At 39.1% G+C, this 22,285-nt stretch overlaps 1 protein-coding gene across 4 annotated transcripts in view; it reads right to left on the bottom strand.

The window, feature by feature from the left end:
• Positions 1-21,887, bottom strand: part of FILIP1 (filamin A interacting protein 1) — a 114,285-nt gene extending 92,398 nt beyond the window's left edge. For 3 of the 4 annotated variants that reach the window (XM_069851328.1, XM_069851330.1, XM_069851329.1), the window contains exon 1: positions 21,420-21,886. The gene's annotated coding sequence lies outside the window, so the exon portion shown is untranslated. Of the gene's footprint in view, positions 1-21,419 lie in introns of all 4 variants that reach the window. The other variant, XM_069851331.1, reaches the window with a different exon arrangement.
• Positions 21,888-22,285: the final 398 nt, after the last annotated feature.

The following is a 22,285-nucleotide window of genomic DNA, read 5'->3' as shown; positions in this document are numbered from 1 at the left end:
TGACAAGACAAAGATCATGAATGTATTTCACAAGCGAGTCCCCAAAGACATGTAAGGGCCTTGAAAAGCACCTGAAATAATCCTAATTAGTCACAATTTTTCATTTGGGGTTGTTTATCAGGTACAACAGATGGATTTACTATGGAATCTACAAGCATTGTAGATTTTAAGTCTTCATTATGACTGGTGTATGTACAGTAGAGACTCCCTAAGGACTGATGATTTCTGTGCTTCTTGGAAACATTAGGGGCAAACAGTCCAGGGGCGGTCAGAAAGCTTATGGTACTAATTCTAGATCTAGACCACTGGGCAAAAATTTCACGTGCATGTTTTTTACTCCTCATCTGCGAGAGGAGATGTTCTCAAGGATCTCCCAGAGTTATCAGTTCGTTTCTGTGCATTGTGGCAGCTGGAGACCCACGTCTTTTCTCCACCGTTCCTGGCTTTTCTGCAGCTCAGGGAACTGGGCTCCACAAGGCTCTGGAGTTGACTGCCTCTCATCCCAACTGTGTCTGGGGAGGAAGCCAGGAAGGTGGGTGACTTTGACACCTTTCAAACCCATAGAGTTCTAGTAGTAAACTAGTCTGTGCTCCTGTCATGTCCTGGCAGCTGCTCTCTTTGGCTAGTTATTTTTGGTTTACATGGGCTTTGACGCAGTCTCCACTGACAAAGACAACAGGGTGGTTCTACACACACCGAACAGCAGATCTGCAGAACTCTTGTCCAAGGATGCAGAAGTTAATATGGCTTGGATGGAGACAGTGGAAATACTTGGAGGAAATACTCGCTTATAGTTGCTAACCAGGCAAACCACATCAGGTTCAGGCAATCTCGTAAAGTGAAAATAGCTGGAGGCTAGGAGAGTGCTCAGGGGAAGTTTCACATCCTTGCCCTGCACTTGCTCTCCCTGGCTAGCTGCTTTTGGCTGCTGGTTTGTGTGTTGGTTGGTTTGTTTGCTTGCCCAGAGCTGAGCAGAAACGCTGTCCCCAGCTGCCATAAATTACACTGTGGAGTTCCCTGCAGCTGACTGAATTGCAGGGGTTGGCATTAAGAGAGCACAAGGCTTAAACCTCACCTTGGGAAAAACAGTTGGTGGCTTGCTATTAATTTAGTAAACTTCTCTCTTTTCATCTGATTGCTCACGACAGGACATGGAGCTAAAACTGAAGGACTTGATGCTCAGCTATTTTAAATTATTATGGCTTGGCTGGGCCCTTGAAAGCAGGCTTCTTTATCCCACTGTAGTTCTGACATGAAAAATGTATTGTTATCTCACTGAGGATGCTTTTATTGAATCAATTTGCATGTAAATGTTATGTTTTCTTTACTGCTTGAATGAAAAATAGTTCTATTTTTAGAAGAAAAATTGTAATTCATACCCTGCAGCAACAGAAGCTCACTGTATCCTCAGCTGAAGTACACAAAAATCTTATTTCCCAGCAGGTGCTCTGGAACTGCCTTGTTAGCCTTAAACCACAAAAATTCGTTGTCATTACTGAGCAGTTCAAATAAGAAAGCTGTTCTTGCAAAACAGTATTTAATGGGTCTGCAAATAAGAACAGAGCAGCAGGGAACTCCAAAATGTTATCTCGAAAGCACTTGCCTCGCCCTTAAATTAAATCCCAAATCAACTCTTCCCATGGACAGAATGAAAGGCAGAGCATTCTGCTTATCACTGCACATGTGAATGAGTTGAATTCCATGGCTCACATGTCACAGCACAACTTTCAGTAATATTTTTAAGCTTTCGGTAATGCCTCAAGTACCTAAAATTAAAGGTGAATATCTTAAACAGCAAGGATCTTAATCTCACATATATATAAAAATTTACCTTAATTAATGTAACAGTTGCTACTCAGGAACAACCTGTGTACAAATTTTTATTAAGCCAGAAAGACTATTTAAGGTAAAAGTACTGGAAAAATAAATTACTCTGAAATAAATTTTCAGAGCTACAATTTAAAAGTGTATTGTATTGCTTCTTAATTGCAGAACAGTCTGATATCTGAAAGCATTAGCAATGTTCGTGATGCATGTCACAACTAAAATTCCACATAAGCATATTTTTAAAATTATCTCTTCTTTCACTTGGCCATTTTGTTCAAGAATCCCTTTCTCACGGATGAGTTGGTAAAATATGCATCACTCAAAGTTCTGTAAAGAATGCAGCCTCTGCTCTGCTTTATGTCAGATGATTTCATCAGCTCTTGGAGAAAGATTTGAACAGGGATGTTGGCAGATAAAAGTCCTTTTGGTTTGTTTTAAAGTTGTGATATATTCATTCCTAATTTTAACAAAGCGTGCATTGTAAACAGGGCATTGAAAACTTACGCAAAACCAGGCATGGTCTTTTTAACTTCATAATATCACTTGGGACAGAGTTGCCTCTGAGGTTCTGCTCCCTAACAGGGATACAACTCCCGGGGTTCTATGGTACCACCACTGTCCTTTCATAGGAGAGAAGGGACAAGGGATACGAGTTGTTGCAGACTCCAGTACTCTACTTTGCATGGAACAGTGTAGAAAGCGCTGCACGGCCTCATGTTCCCACAACATAAAGTCGTGAGCTCTATCCTGCTGAAGCCAAGGCTTCAAATGGTTCTTCGAGTTTCTGGTTGGTTTGCTGGCTGTTTACAGATTAGCTGTTGATGCATCAAGGAAATCACAGAATCACTATCACAGAATCACTAGGTTGGAAAAGACCTCCAGGATCATCGAGTCCAACCATTCCAATCTTATTAGTCTCTCCTCTGACAGAGCTTAGGATTGCATGTGTGAGTATTATGTTACTTATTGAAATAGTATTCAATAAAAGAGAGTCCTCCAAAAACACATTTGGTTAAAATAAGCCTTTTTTCCTGGCATTTTGTTCCTTGTTCACAAGCTTTCTATTTAAAATGAGATAGTCCTGTGAAATCCAACAATTATGCCTGTAGCTCTAAGCACTATTTGTCCATGAAGAACTAAGAAGACCCAATGAAGCATTATTAGCTTTGACTCATCTGACCAAAGTATCTTCTGCTATGCTCACTAATTGCAAGAGTTCAGGTGGCAACATGGGTCCCCAAGCTTTATTAAAATTATTAGCACTTGTTTGCTTGCATTTTTTTTCTTTAACTAATTTAATAAAGAGAGAACAAGAAAGCGGACATTTGAAGCAGAACAGTAGAAAGCAAACAAAGGAGCATGCAGAGGAGGTACTAAATTAATGCCTAAGGAACAAACTAAAAAAAAAAAATTTAAACATTTATCACAATTTATTTTCCAATGCGAGAATTTTCCACCATTGAAAGTTCAAAATATTCTTGGAAAGCAGTCACCCTATCCATAATCTTAGAGGAGCCTGATTCAATAATTATAAAACATATCTTTATGATGCAGAAAGGTTTTTTATGTGATTGTTCAGATGATCCCAGGCATTTGATGTGTTCAAACACATATGGCATGAGGATTGTCACTTCTCCCAAGTGACAGGGGACAGTATGAGAGGGAATGGCCTCAAGCTCCATCAGGGGAGGCTTAGGCTGAACATGAGGAAAAAAATTTTCACGGAAAGGGTCACTGGACACTGGAACAGGCTGCCCAGGGAGGTGGTTGATTCACATTCCCTGGAGGTGTTTAAGGGATGGGTGGATGAGGTGCTGAGGGTCATGGTTTAGTGATTGATAGGTATGGTTGGACTCGATGATCCAGTGGGTCCTTTCCAACCTGGTGATTCTATGATTGCATCTAAACTTGTAGACTAAACAGTGCCAGGGCTTGGTCAAAATTTCAGCGTGGATTAACCAGTGGTCTTCCTGGAATGGTTCAGGAATTAGCCTTGGCTGGGAACTAGCTTTGCTAGGGGTTGGCAGCCTGGACATAGCTAGCCTGTTTTAAAGGCTAGAGAAGTTCACTAATCTATGAATGACCACCCAATGACAAGTGGACTGAGGGTCAGAGAACCAGCACTGGCATTGTCTAGTTTCCTAAAAAACAGACATAGCCAAAGTTCCAAAGAATCCTGACTGACAGGTACAAATGTTTCATACAAGGGCTTGCCACAGTGCTATTCCTTCCCTGTGACACTCCCTAGCAGCAAGGGTAATCATGCTGTCCACAAAATTTTTCCCACCATGGCACAGGTTCTGCTGATGAAGTGTTGTTGAAACAGATAAACCAAGAACCTTCGCCTTGTTTTTTGTGCTGTAGTTATGTAGCTTCAGATGAAGAAGTAACTGTGGGAAGAGTATTGCTTAACCCTGTAATCCTGAGGTGGAGGTACTCTCTGGAATTGGTTTCTGCATAAGACAACAAGAGGTGAGATGGGGGGAACTGAAACAGCATCAGCATATGTGGGCTATCATAAGAAGTTAGCCACAAATCTCTACCACGTATCTTTAGTGAATACTTTTTTCAGTGGCTCTTAGACTGGCATAATTTTCACAGGGATGGCAAAAGTCAGTTTGCTGCCACAGAGCAGTTCCCTGGATGAATTTCAGTAGATCACTCTGGAACATGGAGACATTAAAGCTCTTCAGCAAAATGATTGTGATTGTTTTCACATGGGCAAACAACAATTCTCTCTCATCTCATTCCTGGAAATGCTCAAAGCATTCTAGTTGAAACTTCCAAAACCCATTCAGATTCAGCCAGACATCTAGCCTGAACAACCTGAGGCAAAGCTGTAAACAACTGGGCTTCATATGAGACTAGATTTTTTTAAATGAAAAATGTCAGGAAGACTTAGATAGGGGTCGCATTATCAGCTTGTTTTGGAGTACATCTTCTCTTCTATGTCCCAGATTAACATCGCATTTTAAAGTCAGCTGGCATACCTTTTAATTTAGCATTTAATACCTGCTCACAGTTAATACCTGCCATTTTAATCTACTACTAATTCCCAGTCAATTAGATATAAACTTGCTAACACAATGACAAAACATAAGACTAATTGAAATCCTTCAAACACCTCTCTTAACAGAGTTTCAGATTATTTTCAAGATCAGAGAAATATGTCAGTCTCACAAAAGTACCTGAATGGAACATCTTGATTTTTCCTAGTTTTCTCATGACACTAAGCGAGGCCTCAAAAGGAAATTTAGGAGAAATTTGCTGAAGCAAACTTGGATGAACTAGTTCTAGAATCAATCAGATGAGTCTCAGAATGTACCTATGCTGATAAGACTACTTATCAACACACATATTCCCTCCCTTCTCTGTTCAAAAAGAAGCATTTTTAAAGATGCTAAAAATAAAAACAGAAGTGTTATTAAAAAAAATCATATTTTCCATATATTTTTGTTCGTAATTGAAATACCAGAAGTAGTGTCTGCTCTGACTTTCATTATCTTATTCTCAGTGCATTTCATAGTTTCTTAGGACTACCTGAAGAAAGGAGATGGTCATGATTGGTAACCTGACATACACAGAACATTCTCAAAGGTGGCCTAAGAATTTTCCAAATATTCCTTATAATGGTTTCAGCCAAACTTTCTAATATTTTTTCCTTTACTTGATCTGCCAATGTCCTATTTTGTTCTATTATGACAGCATTTTTAAGATGAACTTATCTGACACTCTGCCAAACTTTTCTAGGATGTCCTTGGGAATTTTGACCTATTTACTACAATGGAGTTTTAACATTTGCTGTACAAGGCAAAGCCTTAGGGCTTGTTTCCATAAAGAAACTGTTTTGATTTTAGAGGTTACTCAGATGAAACGCTACTCCTCAGAATTAGAATCCCAATGACTCCACTGAAATGCATGACAGAATTGCAAAGATTTCACCATCCTTGAGAAGCATGTGGAAAGAGAGTTGTTCCAAAGAAGACAAAATAAAATAAAATTAAAATACAATAGTACCTGCACTAGGTATTTCTTAAATTGCCAAAGACTACATAATGAAGTATCATAACTGGACTCACAGAAAACCTTGGTTCTTTTCTTTCTTCACAGTATAGTGACAACATATTATTTATTTGTACTGGTACATATTTTTTTCAGTGATGGCTTTGTGCTTGCTTAGGTTTAGTAAATGGAGAGAAATGGAAATATGAGATTAATACCAAAATACTATGGGTATTAAATGAGTTGCCCTGGCCTGGAGCAGGGCCGGGGCACCTGCCCATTATCTCTAATGGCTCAAGGATGTGCTTTTCTTACTTAGCCCCTGATGTTACAGTCACACATCCATCCTGCTACCAAAGTTTTGCCCCTTGGGAATCCGCACCACACGGCACTGTGACTCACAACAGACATCTGCATTTCTTCTAAATACAGACAAAAATGAAAGCCTTTGAAGGAAGGGAGAGCCCTGGCAGAGTGAGCAGGTGCGGGAACTCCTGCTGGGAAGATCCCTTTTGCCTCACTGCTTAGTCCTGATACTAAACTTTTCTAGTGGCACACAGTAGCACTGACCACATCTCTTGCTTTCCAAGGTGATACTTGTAGCCAGCAGTACCCTGAGGGCTCTTGCCTTTCACTTGCCTTGCAGCAAGGCAAGGTTTGTGGTTTTCTGGGGTCTTACGTTTAAAGTGCATTACAGAGCATAATTTCTAGCTTCCTTTCCTGGCTCTGCTAATAATGATATTGTTACCTGGGATATATTGAATATATCCTTGAATACTGTGTTCAGCTCTGGGCCCCTCGCCACAAGAAGGATGTTGAGGCTCTGGAGCGAGTCCAGAGAAGAGAAACGAAGCTGGTGAAGGGGCTGGAGAACAGGCCTTATGAGGAACGGCTGAGAGAGCTGGGGTTGTTTAGCCTGGAGAAGAGGAGGCTGAGGGGAGACCTCATTGCTCTCAACAACTACCTGAAAGGACGTTGTAGAGAGGAGGGAGCTGGCCTCTTCTCCCAAGTGACAGGGGACAGGACGAGAGGGAATGGCCTCAAGCTCCGCCAGAGGAGATTCAGGCTGTACATTAGGAAAAAATTTTTCATGGCAAGGGTCACTGGGCACTGGAACAGGCTGCCCAGGGAGGTGGTTGAGTCACCTTCCCTGGAGGTGTTTAAGGGACGGGTGGACGAGGCGTTGAGGGGCATGGTTTAGTGATTGATAGGAATGGTTGGACTCAATGATCCAATGGGTCTTTTCCAACCTGGTGATTCTGTGACTCTAAAGCCTGCAGCTGAAATTCTGCCAGGCAATTTCTTCTCATCTACCATGCATCCCACCTAAAAGCACGGGTTTGAGAACCTGTTAGAGATTTGGGCCAAATTCAGTATAAAGTTTCAGAGAAACAAAAAATGAAAACCGAATGGATGAACAGCAGAAACAATTCCTTTTGCTATTTCCATCTTTTTTCCCCCTACACTAACATCACAAGTCGTCAGAGGTACTATCAGAGTGAAGAAGAAAAATGACGAGAAAGTGGTTTCTCTGCTCTCTTTTTCCATATGTCCCATTTCCCTGTCAAGGCCCAGTAGAGTTTTAACTTCTTACTATACTGAAAGAAACTGTTGTCCAAATTGTCTGCATGATTCAAAATGGCTATTTGAATACAAATGAGTGAGTGTGGGTCACACAACAACTCTGTGACTTTGCATGTATTTCATACAAAGTAGGGGGTTTCTTTCTGCAAAGAGTGAAGCAGTGATATCAGAATACCTTGTATTTAAAGCATTTCCCTGGGAGGTGGACGACTAAATTTAATCCCTCTATTGTATCAATGAAATAGTCTAACATTTTCCTTTGTGGGTTGTTTTGGTTCTTTTCATGGTTCCAAACTCCCCTTGGCCTCCTGATCTTTAAATTTTACTACAACAGACCCATAATAAAGTATTTTTGCAGTCTGGTAAAATATTTAATTCAAACAAAAACTAATGTGCCTCACTGCAAATCCTAAAAAAACCATAGCAAAGCATTTATTTATAAGTTTTTATTTCTTAGACTTAACCATCAATCAAAAAAAGTAGAGATATAAGCACAGTCTTAATCATAATTAATTTTCCTGGGAATTCCTTTGAAAGACTGGCTGAGTGATGCCTCCTTCTCATTTTTCTCTTTGGGTCTCTTTTACATTCAGGCTTCTGAAAACTACCCTCCACTTTCTTCTCCACCTCTCTTACAGCCTCAACAGGTTTGGGGCACAACTGAGAGCACTGTAAAGAGTGTAAAGGTTCTTGTTTTCTGTCTGGGAGGAAAACAGAGCTTCACTAGTGAAAAATTTTGGATTAATTGCCACGGTGTTACTGATGGATTAGTACATGAAAACTTTTACAAAGCAAGAAATCAAAGCCTGTTTGCCAAAGGATTATACATTCAGATGGATATTTTTTTATATTGATTATGACAACAAATATAGCTAAAATTATAATTTAAAAAGTGACAAATAATGTATTGTTAATAAATATTAATGGACATGTTGCATAGTTATATATGCAATATTACTTTTATTCCGGATTCAGGTGCCTATTTTCTTAGAGTGTGGGAGAGGAGGTGAAGTAAAAGGGAAAGAAGAGGAGCTGTTGCTGTGCCATTAGCAGCTGTGGGATGGCTGATGTCCTTCCCCAGCACATGTTCTGACCACAGCTCTATTTCTGCTGCTCTGTTGCAAGGGTCCAGTATGAATAATATCACAGTTAGAGTTGCACTGTGATGCAGGTAAAGCCATGAGGAAGGCAGACTTCTCAGTCTAAGTAAGGGAGCCTTGAGACAGGGTTGGTGCTGGGGTGAACTGAAATGTTATCTGTCAGCTGTAGCTGTCAGCAAAAATATTGAAGAAAGAGCAGCTGCATCATGCCACAAGAAGGGGAATGGAGCAATCGTAGCTCCAAAATAGATATGAGTGTCAGACAGAGTTTTCTTTTAATGAACCACATTAATAGTCACAGACTGTTTATTTTCATACCTGCTTTGAGACAGTTGATAATGCTACTGCTTTGAATATGTTTTAAATAAATGCTAGAGATATAAGTATAGAATAGTTATTTAGAATCGGGCTTACTGAACAATACATTACTACTCCTATGAAATGTATTTTTTCCTCCTAATTATTCTCAGCTTCTGTAGCCCTAAACTTACCTCCGCTATTTTGGTGTGCAAGTGCTGATATAACAACAAAATTGATATGACAATAAAAAGTCATAACCATGTTTCTCAGCTGGAAGAAAAACTATTGACTTGTAGCTTCTGTAACATTTTTTTCTTCCTTTTCAGAACATTTAATGAATAAGAGATTAAACTATCCTGAAAATATTTATTAAAGAATAATAACTTGCAGTCTTTTTGGATTACTATTAAAGAAAATAATAAGCTTCAGTCCCTTCTGGATCTTGAATTCTAAGATAAATGTAATAAGGCTTACCGCAGGGTGTTATTGTTTACTGCTTGGAAAAACTTATGCAACAACAGAATACTGTTCTGATTTTTGAGCTGCTGCTAATGAAGTTCAACTGGACAGGGTACGTTGCCATGAGTCAGGAAATCTAGATGTTCCTGGACAGAGGCCAAGGAAGCTTAGACACATCAGAGATGTGATGTATATGTATCCACTGGCAGAGATAGACTGAGTTGTTTTCAGGCATCTTAAGCTGCCTGATTCAAGAAGCAACCAAATGACCACCCTGAAATGAAATTACTAGCTGCCTGTTTCTCAGAGTCCCTTGTGTGTTACACCAGGAAAAAAAGAATGAAGTAGGCTCTGCAGGGGAGCTTAGTGATTAGATATTAGGTTCAGCATTGAGACAGTAGGTCCAAAAGCCCAAGGGTATAACTTTGTCTTTTCACTACAAAAAGAAAACAAGGGAAAAAAAAAACAAACCAAGAAAACAAAATGCACCCCCTAGATTATAAAAAAACCCACCAAACTATATGCTACAATTTGCTGCGAGCCTTTAAACAAACCTTTTGAACTCATGGTCTGTTAAAGAACGGCACGATGTTTTTGTATGAGCATGGGTGCTATGTACACGTGGGGAGAAGCTCCCCTCTCCCCAATGCTGAATTGTTTGCTGAAATGCCGCTACATTTCAGTACAACCCTATGGTACGCTTGCAACTCCCTAGCATTTTTAGAGCCTTTAAAATGTTGTCACCACGGGCCCCCATTTTTTCAATGGAAATAAACCAGTTTGCTAAAGTTTGTTGGGATTACGTAAAAGGGTGCCACTGGTTTCTTTTCTTCCCACTCCCCTTTCTTGTAGCTTAGTGTAACCACCCCAGGAGACTTTAATTTTTCACTCTTCCCCTACTCTTTTCTGGTAGGTGCATTTTCTTTATCTTCCCACAAGCCTTCCCCCACTGTGCCCCAAGGGAGGCCTACAGCTTTCACTGCCACTTGCAGCAGATCAAGTCATGCAGAGCAGTTTTCTCCCTGTGCAGCCTGTGCTGGCACTCCCAGAAACATGGGCGGCTGCCTGGACTTCCACGCTTCTCGTCTTTTATCAGGGGATGGTCTCACTACCAAAACCTGACCTTCCTTTCATGAAATCCAGGGAAAGGTAATTTAGTTCCCCTCTCTTCCGTTCCCCTGGGAAGATTCTCAAGTAGACTAAGAAATCATTTCCAGACCTCCTGCTTTCATCTGGACTAGCTTCAGTCCTATCTTCACAGTTGCCAGTGCTGTTATATCACACCAGGTTATGGTGTGGTAGACTTGAGCTGCCTTCAGTGCTATTTCAGCAGCTGCAAACCTTGTCCCTCTGTGCCATGGCACATATGTGAGCATGAGACTGCCCTGCTCTCAGACTCCCTGTCCTTTCTGTCTGCTGGTATTGCCAACCATACACTCTCAAAATCTTGACATAATCTTCCGAAGCTGTGTTTGAGGAGATTTTTTAGCTATACCTTGTGGCCTCAGTTCATCTACAGCTCACAGACTTCAACGCCCTTGAAGCTTCCTTAAAGCCACCAGGACTCTTTTTCCCCCTTAATTTTATTTGGTTTTAGTTAAAGCTGAGAGTCGTGTAATGGCAACCTAATCCCTAGGGTAAGTCCTTGTCAAAAATCTCAGCTGCCAAGAGCCACACCTGGGCTGCTGCCGTTGCTTTAACAAAGCAGGCAGGACTTGAATCATAGAATCATAGAATCATAGAATTGCCAGGCTCAAAAAGACCCACCAGATCATCAAGTCCAACCATTCCTATCAAACACTAAACCATGACCCTCAGCACTTCGTCCACCCGTGCCTTAAACACCTCCAGGGAAGGTGAATCAACCACCTCCCTGGGCAGCCTCTGCCAGTGCCCAATGACTCTTTCAGTGAAAATTTTTTTCCTAATGTCCAGCCTAAATCTCCCCTGGCAGAGCTTGAGGCCGTTCCCTCTTGTCCTGTCCCCTGTCACTTGGGGGAAGAGGACAGCACCCTCCTCTCCACAACCTCCCTTCAGGTAGTTGTAGAGAGCAATGAGGTCTCCCCTCAGCCTCCTCTTCTCCAGGCTAAACAACCCCAGCTCTCTCAGCCGTTCCTCATAAGGCCTGTTCTCCAGCCCCTTCACCAGCTTCATTGAAGCCCTGGCCATCTGCTGAGCCTGCAGAAGACAGGCAGCGCTGCAGGACATATACGTTTTCCAGGCACTGTCTTTTTCACCAGCCAGTATATGAGGCTTATGTGGCCTTCCCCCAAACCCACAGCAGCTCTGTCACCACCCCACCACTACAAGCTAATTTGGGCAGCCACCACCTGCCCATCCCTTCCATCAATGACCCTTTTTCCTCCAGGTTGTTTTTATTTTTCCCCAGCAGCCACTTCCCCGTACCAGGCAACTCATCCTGAGCACTTCCAAAATGACATGCAGCCCACAAGCTGACAGCACCATCTTTGCCCTGAGAATTACTTCTGGTACAACTGAACCTAAGGGAATGCTTTTGTTTTTCCATAAAAATCTTAGTATTGACACTAGTTAGGTTTCTATTTTGGTATGGGTTTGCTTTTACAGCTTCCTGGTCACGTCCCCTATCCTCCTCTTTCCTTTTACTGCTGTGCTTTACCATTATGGTTGATTTCTTGCTATCCACAACTCAGGGCATAGCTATCTTCCCTCTGGGGAACTCCTCTAAAAATACTTATTCTTGTCATTCATACTAATTTAACTTGTATTCCTACTTCTCCCAGCAGAATCTGGTTTCCAAGGAGGGCTATTTAAGTCTCCTTATTCAAAGCTGTTGACATGATGTTCAATACTGATACATGTCAGGGTGTCAAAGTCACTACTATATTTATTCTTGTAACATCCCAGGTGTTATTGAACGTGTAGAAGTAAATAACTTGCTGAGAGTCATACAAGGAGTCAGTGATGTAAAAGCCAGCCATTTAGCCAGCCTTCCTCCTCCCAAGCGTCTTGCATTTTAAGGTGACGTTCTTTGAAAGGAGTAAACAACAAAATTCAAACATGGCACAAATATTTTGGAAAAGGAAGCAAAGCTTTTCTGATTAATAAGCAATTTATCACATGTCCAGTCACACTTACAGCTTATTCCCTGCAGTGTGATTTAGTCTTTGTTTATACAACTAATGCTGGAGGTATCTAAATTAACTCTCTTTGTCTGCAGTTATTCTTGCCTCATTTTTAGATATTCATTGCTGTCTTGGAGGGATTTTTTTTTATTTGAGTTGATAGCAGTTGCCTGAAGAATTGTTCCTGCTCTTCTTATTCATTAACAGTTACAAACAGCATATCAACTGAAAACTTATATAGATTATTCAGTTTATTTCTGATACATTCCTGTGTTTCCTTTGTGCTATATGAGCTAAGGAGAAACTCATTACACTGTTTATAGATAACATCACATTTTTTTCTAGGACTTCATTAGTCCTAAGAGATCTGTGGTAATATATAAGGTCCGAGACACAAAAAAACAAGACTAACCCTATGGCTTGGGAACAAAGAGTGGGAGGGAAGAGACAAAGAGATGGTTATAGAACGTGTTCTAACCTGTCACAGTGAGACAAGGCTCCACTCAATCACTTCACTCAGCATGAGTGGACACATATTCAAATATAGAGGTTTTCTTACCCTCAGTCAGAAAACGTTGATATGCGCCAGCCCACAACGCTTTGTCTGTGAAGCATTTTTTAGCTAACAACAACATCACTGTGCTTAAGCACCCACCCTACTGGGCAGACCTGGGTCCCTCTTCCCAAAGATCAAGTTGGTGCTCAAAGGAACCGTTTTTGTCAGCAGAAGATCCGAAGGAGAACCTCAATAGCCTTTCAGACAAGGATCTGTGGAATTGCATTTTATGTTGGCAGCATCATATGCAGCTGTGTGTCAACTCAGAAGGGAGCTATTTGGAAGGTGATCATAGGTGATTTTCTTAAAAAATAAAAATAAAAATAATATAAAATAAAAATATATAAAATATATAAAAATAAAATAAAAATAATGATAGGCACAGTTTCTTTTTGTGTGTGTGTGTTGGACTTCATATGGTGTTTGGCTGGTAGTGATATTGAGCAGGGACTAGAAACTAGTATCATCACACGGAATTTGTTCTCTTGGAGCCAGGCTGCATCACTGTCACAGAAAGGGCTCAGAATGGTCATGAAATACTGTAGCAATCCTGTTGTGTATTTCCATTTACAAATAGACCAAATTTTATATCAATGCTATTAATATTTTATCCCATCTTTCCATTTAAAAACTCTTCCAAGATAATTTTGGGTTTAAGAATGTGTTCTCTGAAATTGGGAAAATCAGTTTAGTTATTTTTTTTCTTCAACCCATAAACTACTTCTAAAGACCATTGCCCAGATGGACTCAATGCAAGGCAGTTAAAGATGCTGTTACCTGGTTAATCCATGGTTTAGAGGCCCCTAGCTTTAAATCACTAAGCTTCCTAGCCTCATATTGAAACACTTTGTGTCTATCCTGGCCCATTCTAGCATCTTTCAAAGCACAATCCCTTCTTCCTAAATCTCACTAACTTCCTCACTAACTTAATCCCTATTGGAGCATATGACAGCTTTTTTCCTTACAAAAGCTGCAAGGGTAATTTGTATTACATCAGTGTGTGTACAAGTCACATTAACTCCTCAAGTTTCTCTCTGCAGCAAGTGCTGAGTTTGCTCTAGACAAGCACAATGGGATCTGAGACCTCAGTATTCCACTACCTGTGAGAATTCCTAGCTTTTTCCCATTCATCTCTACTGATGATGGCACAATTTTAATTACAGTAGGATACAAGTGGAAGGAGTTTTTCAGTAAGAAAAGTGAGCTCAGCAGTCCAGAGTTTCCTTCCTCAAAAGCACCATCTCTGTCTTCCTTTCTAATTTGCTTATTATTGCCAATCTCAATGCTAACCTTTCTGCTAATTAGACTACCTGTAAAGATAAAGATAAAATATACTTAACATTTTTTCAGCATTCCTTTGCCAAGACATTGCCTCTTAATGGCATCCTAATTGTAAATGTTTGGCTTTCAAACTGAATGTGGCAGGGAGGAGGAGGTTGTGCATTCTAAAACATGAAGTAAACTAGGATAGATAGTTACATACAATATTTATCATTCTTATTATGCTTATTTTAGCATATAACACAACAAACGTGACACAATCAAACAAGAAAAACACCTGTACAGATATTGATTGTATTGCAATTTTGAAAGTGCCAAAAGCCTGTGATTTAGGTACTATTAATCATCTCTCCAGCCATCCTTTATTCAGCTTATTGATTTTGATACATTGATAATCATTACTGGCAAAATACTTCTGAATCAGCCACGTTCAAAACTTTGTGATCCAAATAAGATGTGAGACCTTATAATAATTACCAATTAAAAATACTTAACATAACTGCAAATAACCAAAGCCCCAAGAAACCTGATCAAATGCTGGAATTACTCCCACTTTGAGTGAGACTGGACAACTTTTGTCATTTCCTTCCACCTAAATCCTGGTTCTCTAACTCCATAAGTGGCACATCTCATTCGAAGGACACGCTACTGTGATGCTGCCTTTTACTGTTTGCAGTGTGATACCTTTTGTGACTTGGATTCCAGCCTCTGGCTCCTGTCACTCAAAGCAGCAGTGGTTCCCATAGCCAACTGCCACATAACATGTGGTCCCTTTGGCACTCAGGAGCTCTATTGCCATGTGTGTCATTCCACACGAAAGTGACATCTTGTTCTGCACTGTATGACATGCCCAACAACATCATTCCATTCCTTCTATGTCTTGCCCACAATAAGAAACTAAGAAATTTTTCTCTAAAGAATTTTATCAGATTGAGAAACTGAAATCTGTATCTACTGGAATATAATTTGTGTTCCTATTTATTACAGAAACCCTTGTAGAAGAATATAAGGAGGAGAAATAACACACTATAGAAGAAGTACTGTAACCTTTACTTTAAAAGTCCAGGAGGTTTTGTGATTACACGTGGTGGGATAAGTGAGATTTTGGGGATAAGTATGTATGACAGACACAGAAATTGATTTTGCCTAATATTTAAAAAATTTTAGTCAGCCCAACATTGAATCAGGCACGGGTAACCACACGTGTTTTGCCACCCTTCCATTTATGTCCTTGTCCTTGCTTATGGCTTTTAAAGGGATATATTTTCAACAATCTGAGTTATATATGTTAAAAATAAAAATGTCCTTTGAGCCACATAACTAGATAGTGTGAGGTTTCATAAACATCCTATCTACTGAGTTCACAAGACTGAACTTTAGGATAATTATTATATGTTTTTCTTTAGTGTATTGTATATTTGTTGCCATGGTAACTGCAGTTTTCCCAATAAATGGAAATGGCATTGTTTCCTTAACATTCAGGTTATTACACTGAAATAGCACCATGAACTCACCACCACTTCCCTTCCTGTTGTCAAGTTAGATCTCATTTAGCTGCAGGAACAGCCACTAAAACAGGTTAGTTTAGATATGTGCACATTAGAAAGCTGAAGCAAGTCTGCTTAGCCCCATTACATCCTATGACTCATGCATGTGTGGGAAAGACCTTATTTTCACAGAGATCTCTTAGATAAACAAGGCAAGCTGGCAGCTATTCGATTACATTGATGTTAGCAGTCTTCTGCTTTCTGTTGCGTTCATTTGCTTTATATTTTCTGAAAAACACAAGCAGTCTGATAAACTCTGATCAAACTGCTTGTACCAGGCACACAGGAGCTTTAATTTTCAAGTACTATGTTTTAATAGGAGCAGCCTTAAAACCAGTGTCTAATGAAACCCTTTTCTGTTATTACAATATAATCCACTTTTTCCTCATTTTTTCACAAGTTTGTTAGTGAAGCTGTAGCTTCTGCTATCCACAGCCATAACACATTATTTACTTAGATACCTACCCTTCAAACATACAAGCCTCCAAACACCATAGCTGTCATAGAGAAAACAGATATAGCTTCCAAAATATTACTTTTACATATGCACTAGAATAAGCTTCTGAACATCATGAATCACAAAGCGTTATACACTTTGACACCACTTCCCCAAAAAGGAAAAGCAAAGAAAGCAACCCTTACTGTTTTAAAGAGCTTTTAAAGTGTATAAACCAAACTGAAAAGGTTTATTGCAAATTCATCAAGATTTTTGCTCTTGTTCTGAAACCCCAGTGGTTTAACATCTGAATGAGTCTGCCCACACATCATAGATAATTAAGATTTTAATCACTATTTTATCAGCTTTGAAACGAAACTCATTCGGACATTGTACAGCAATCATTTAGATTCACACACCCCTTTGCTTGTGTCAGCGAACAGCAAGTAACGGGTTGCCCATTTAAGGGAAAAAGTACAAGCTCCAGCCTGTTTCCCTGTCCTTCGGGTATGTTTGTCCCACTCCTTAAGAAATGCATTCTGTAATGCCAAAAAGCGTTTATTTTCTTGCAAAAGGCACACACACATGCACTGACACATTTCTGATTAAGTTTCAGCTCTCACCGAGCCGTAAAATTAAGGGAGTAGATGTTGGAATTCTTCATTTTCTTTTCAGTTCTATAATGCCACATATAGCAATTTTCCATTTTAAGGGGGGGGAAAAATAAGGAATGCCATTTCATTGCCTGAGAACATTACCCTCTAAGCAGCCCAGGATAAATCTCGTATTTAACAGCTGGGTATCTATAGAAGAATGATTTCAAAATAAAATGCAATTGCTCTTTCGGGATTTGTGCTTTCGCGGTAGGAGTTGTCTCTTTCTCTGTGTTTGTAACTTGTACGAACCATTTTTGAGGCTACCACAATCTATGTAATCTTACACATTATCTTTAGAGCTAGCATTTGCATACTTTACTTGTGGAAAAGAGATATAGTAGAGATGTAGTCCAGCCAAAGCAGAATGAGAATGATAGAGCAAAACAATCTTGAATTTAAAACAAAAAAAAAAGCTGTCCAATTTAGAAAGACTTCATGTTTGCATTGATATCAGTACTTATTTTGTTATGATGATAAGAATAAAACGTAATACAGAAAGTGCTGATTACCTGCAGAAGCTGGAGGAGAAGGTGAAAAGACCCAAAATAAAAAGACAAATCTAATCAAGTATCCAGAAAGGCACATTTTTCACAAATACATCAGGCGTCACGGAATTTTCAACATGGTGGGAGACTCGAACTGTCTCTCCTGAACAGGAAACAGGTACAGTTGTTCCTGTCCTTTGGACACTAGTACCTCAAAGAATAACTACAGGATTGTGTCATAAATGCTTTATTTTTCTAGTACCACTAACTTGGAACAAACGCTAGGTACTAAATAAGAAAAAGAGAGGTTAATAAATCTTAATTATTTATTAAATAATTATTTCCTCAGTTGTCCAATATCCTCAATATCAAGGAAAACCTGTGTTTTCCAAATAATTCCCTGTATTCTGTATAAAATTAGGAAGCAACTTGCAGTAGAAAACACTGAAATTAAAAGAGAAAAGGCTAAATGCAAAATGCACCAGAATAAGATGATGAAGCTGAAAATTATAGGTGTTTGTGCGTCTCGTAAAGAAATATTTAAACATTTCTATACAACAGATTATCACTATTTGAACACATATACCTTTCTAGCTTTCATTTCTTATTAGGTTTTATATACAAAATATTTTTGTTGAAATAAGAATAGATGAAGCGGAGTTCCTTCTCCTTTGCCTTGTGGTTTCATATGGCGTCTTCACAAATATTATAACTTTATTTCTCTAAATGGCACTTTAGACATGTAGAAGGATAAAATCTCTGCCTCCAAATTCAATTTATATATTAAAATATGATGACAAACTGCAACACCAGACCTTGAGAAAGGGAGGGAAGAAACAGGAAATAAGAGAAAAAGTAAAATGTCTCCTAGGAAAAAGATTACTTGGACAGGAAGAAAGATGATCCATTTTGTTAAATGTTCTCAGGGGCAGTGGAAATTTATCTGCTAATCATTGAACACTAAGACCTGACTCTGAATTCAGCGGCATAAACCTGGGTTCTGACTCAGCACAGCTTTGAGGCACTTTCTTAACTTATGACTGGGACAACATCAACCAAGTTAGAAGAGGTCACAAAAGCCTTAAATTAAATATGTGTGGAATCTGTGCCAACAGAAAGATCCTGTATCAGGAGGAGTTTTACAGATACACTTGTATCAATAAAAAGCTTTTAATAAGTGTATGGCTACACTGGCAAAATTGTGACCCAGAGGAACAAAACAGGGCGTACTAATAAAGATTTCCCAATATACTCATGCTTCTTACTCCACAAGCTGCTTCCAGGAGGCACAACTATATCTTCAGGAGTCCTACTTGCATTGAAATAGCTTTGTCAATAGGCAAGTCTAGTCTTTCCATTACATCAATGTCAGGTGCTACAGTGAGAGGCACTGTAGAAAATTCATATATCATTAAGCCAATTTCTAGCTTATTCAAGCCAGTAGCATAGAGGATGAACCAGTTAACACCAAGATCAAAGCTTAATAGTCTACCAGATATGAGCAGGACGAGTATGGGAAAATCAGGGCAGATGTAGGCAAGGACAGAATAGTGCTGAGCTTTGAAAATGAATTTTAAGTCTTTGATGATAAAAGAATCAGACATTCTATAAAGAGATTGAAAGACTGAGGCGATGACAAAACTCTCAGTTAAAATGACGACTTTAGCTTTTGCTGGATTGGCTAAAAGAGGCCATATATTATAATACTGCTGTGATGAATGTGAAAGAACAAGCCACAGGCAGAGTCTGGAAGCATATTCTGACTGAGAGGGAAACACAGTCTTTAGCACCATGAAAGGCACCATTCATTCCACAATTACGGGAACATAAAACCAAAATATATAATGAGGAAAATAAACGGGTGTGCTACGACTACTCATCTTCCAGGAAAATCTCTACAATGGAGCATATCACCAAAACCTAAACTACTTTTTGATTTGATATAAAATTGAGCTTGGTTTCACAGTAGCCATTAGTAGAATTGGCTATTCTTCAAATATGAGGCCATCTGCTGAATAGCCACATTACATATTCCACTGATTTGATTGGAAAATCCCAGAGCCTCTTTGTGGACACCTGTTGAGAAGAGTAATTTTAGCTTCTTCCTCCATTTTGAAATAGAATGGCAGACAGATGTATGTAAAACGACAACTCCATGTGTTAGAGTTGGAAGTTGCTATCAGACTGTTCAAAAGTCACTTTATTTGATTGTTATCAGGCTGGTAAATTTGCCTTTGGATTTTGAAAACTTGCTAAATGTAAATTGTGCAAGAAAAGCAAACCTGTAAAACCACACATTATGTGGTACAACAACTAAAATAAAAAAGCAGTCAATAATTAGGATAGCATTTTCCCAAATGTTGTCATCCCTGTATATTCAGAAGGTCAAGTTTGCCATTTCTCCATGTTATTTGCCAATTAAATTAGTCAAAATAAGAAATGGTAATTTTCATTCTAATGTCTAGATTAAAAAAACTGTACAAATGAATTTGTGTCAGGTTTAGTTTTCACTGTACAGATTTCTTATGAAAAAATAACTTTCTTGCGATACGTCTATATTAAAAAGTAATACCAAAGTTCCCTTTCAAGCTTTACATTCAGGATACCATAGTGCTGTAGTAACTCCACAGTAACAATCAATTATCACATTAAATCATGGTCACTAAAAAGAATTCCTATTTAGTGCTTAAGTAGTGTGCCCTTCACTATGAAACAAAACGTAAACTGTATCATTTTTGCTTTTAAGAATTCTCCTCCATCCTAATATTTCAATTATCTTGGTATTTCACAGGCAGTTACATTCTCAGCCACCAAGTCAAAGTTGCTTCAGAGTATTTTAATTTCACCCAGTCTGCAAGCGTGTCACTGTTAAGATGTGATGTTGATGTCATTTATATAGTATGCAGGGATGAAACTAGTATTATTTGGCTAAAGCAAGAGCTTCTCATCTTCCTGAAGCAACTTCAGAGCTGACAGACTATGTCAAACATACAGACAGTCAACATACACTCATTCAGTCCATTCTTTCTTTAGGATAAATATTTTTTATATGAGACAATTCCACAAAAATTTGTGATCAGGATTTTTGCATGGATTACGTGTGTTATTTGAATCTTTGCCTTCATAACTGAATTTATACTGCCAATGAGTTCATAATCAGTGTGTCTTTTAAAAATCTATGCATAATAGATTTCCTTTGTTTGGAGAAAATGGCTTTAAAAGACAGAGTGCGGGATTCATTCTTCAATGGATGAAACTGCTTTTATCAGTATAAACAGAGCAAGCCATACTAGGCAGTGCCTCCCTCACATTACTCTTATGGGACCATAGGATAGGCATTTCCAATAGACAAACAGGCTTCCATTCTGCTGTCAGGGTAAAACATCTGAGAACTGGTTTCTCATTTGTTTTGCTAAAAGAAACAAACACTTAATAACAACAAGGCAGCTCAAGCACTCTTGTGTACAATAAACATAAGGTCAGTCTTTAGTATAGTTGCATTAAACAGGTTATCAATTGAGCAGAAATTAGTATTAATTCTATGTATATAAGTGCAAGGGGAAAAAACAAGAGTTGTTGTCACAAGGATAGCACAACAGGCACCAGGTGTGTCTGTATGCTAAAAGTTAGTAAGGAAACAAAAAGTCCAAATTCGCTGGGTCACAAAGTATTCAGTTAATTCAGTTACTGAATGGCTATTTCTTCTTGCTTATCACGCAGGCAGTCACTGTTTTAAATAGCTGCTGGACTATCACTAGTAAGGGGTGATATGTATTCTATTCTTAAATGTTGGTTTGTCTTCTGACAGCATGTACGCAGATTGCGCAAGATACATATCAAAACCTATACAATCTTTTTGTATTATTACTTTCTACTTGTTCTAAGAAGAGCAGAAGTTATTTAAGCAACCTTTTTCTGAGATGAAAGCATAAAAAACCCTGAAACTTTTATCCCAGCTTTAATCTACTGACATTTCCAAATCATGCAGACAATTGTTCATAGAAGGAAAGATACAATAGTCACTAGAAAATAAAATAACTTCTTGTAAAAAGAATGCGTTGGAGTCATTAGCTCAGTCTTACCTGTCTAGAGTACAAACTCAGGAATATATCCTTTACAACACAAGATCACAGGAGCTTGTCCCACAGTATTACCACAGCAGCAGCCTGATCCAGCCCAGGAGAACACAAAGAAACTTTTCCCACTTTTCTAGGTCTACCAGCAGCTGAAGTAATAAAAGAAACAGGGTAAAGAACAGAAGACCGGAGCTGCTTCTCGCAGAAATCCCAGGCAGGAGAAGTAGGAGGTATATTCTGTCTGTGTCTCACTCAGACTTTTGTTTAGAAGTTTTTTCAACTGTTGCTAGGTGGTGTTAGGCTTTGGCAGTTTAGTTCTCAGATTGTATTTCCCCTCTTCTGCTCTCTTCACACAGTGTTACAGCAATGACTTTGTTGAGCTCAGCTCGCTTGTTCTATATTTAACCAGTGTTCTCAGCAAGTCAAGCCTGTCAACAGCTGAGAAGTTTGGAGCAGCCTCTACTGAGTTCCTCAGCTGCTGAATTATCAGTGGATGTAGCACTGCGCAGCCCAGCTACTACATTCACTGAAAGATTGTGGGGAAACTGTCAAATCCTTTTAAGGATTTCCAGTGACTTCACAGGAGCAATTACTATTTAAAGTACTAAGTACAAGATGTGTACTTAGGCATACATTTTAGACTGCTAGAGAAGGAATACTTGTGTTCACAGCAGATGAGTTCAATTATTTATATAGTGAGGATTTTCCTAGGACACGTAAGAAATTCATAATTTGAAAGGTATGCACTTCATTTGAGGAAAAATTACACGTGGGGAGAATTTTATTCAGTATAACTTTTTACAGATTTAAAAAATATTAAGATGACATGGAGAAATTAATGAAAGACTTAGGCTGGAAAGTTTTCTGTGTGA

The sequence above is a fragment of the Phaenicophaeus curvirostris genome, chromosome 2, assembly GCF_032191515.1.
Source record: "Phaenicophaeus curvirostris isolate KB17595 chromosome 2, BPBGC_Pcur_1.0, whole genome shotgun sequence".
Classification (NCBI taxonomy): Eukaryota; Metazoa; Chordata; class Aves; order Cuculiformes; family Cuculidae; genus Phaenicophaeus; species Phaenicophaeus curvirostris.
Note: the sequence above shows the minus strand (reverse complement) of the source record. Positions and strands in the feature narration are given on the sequence as shown.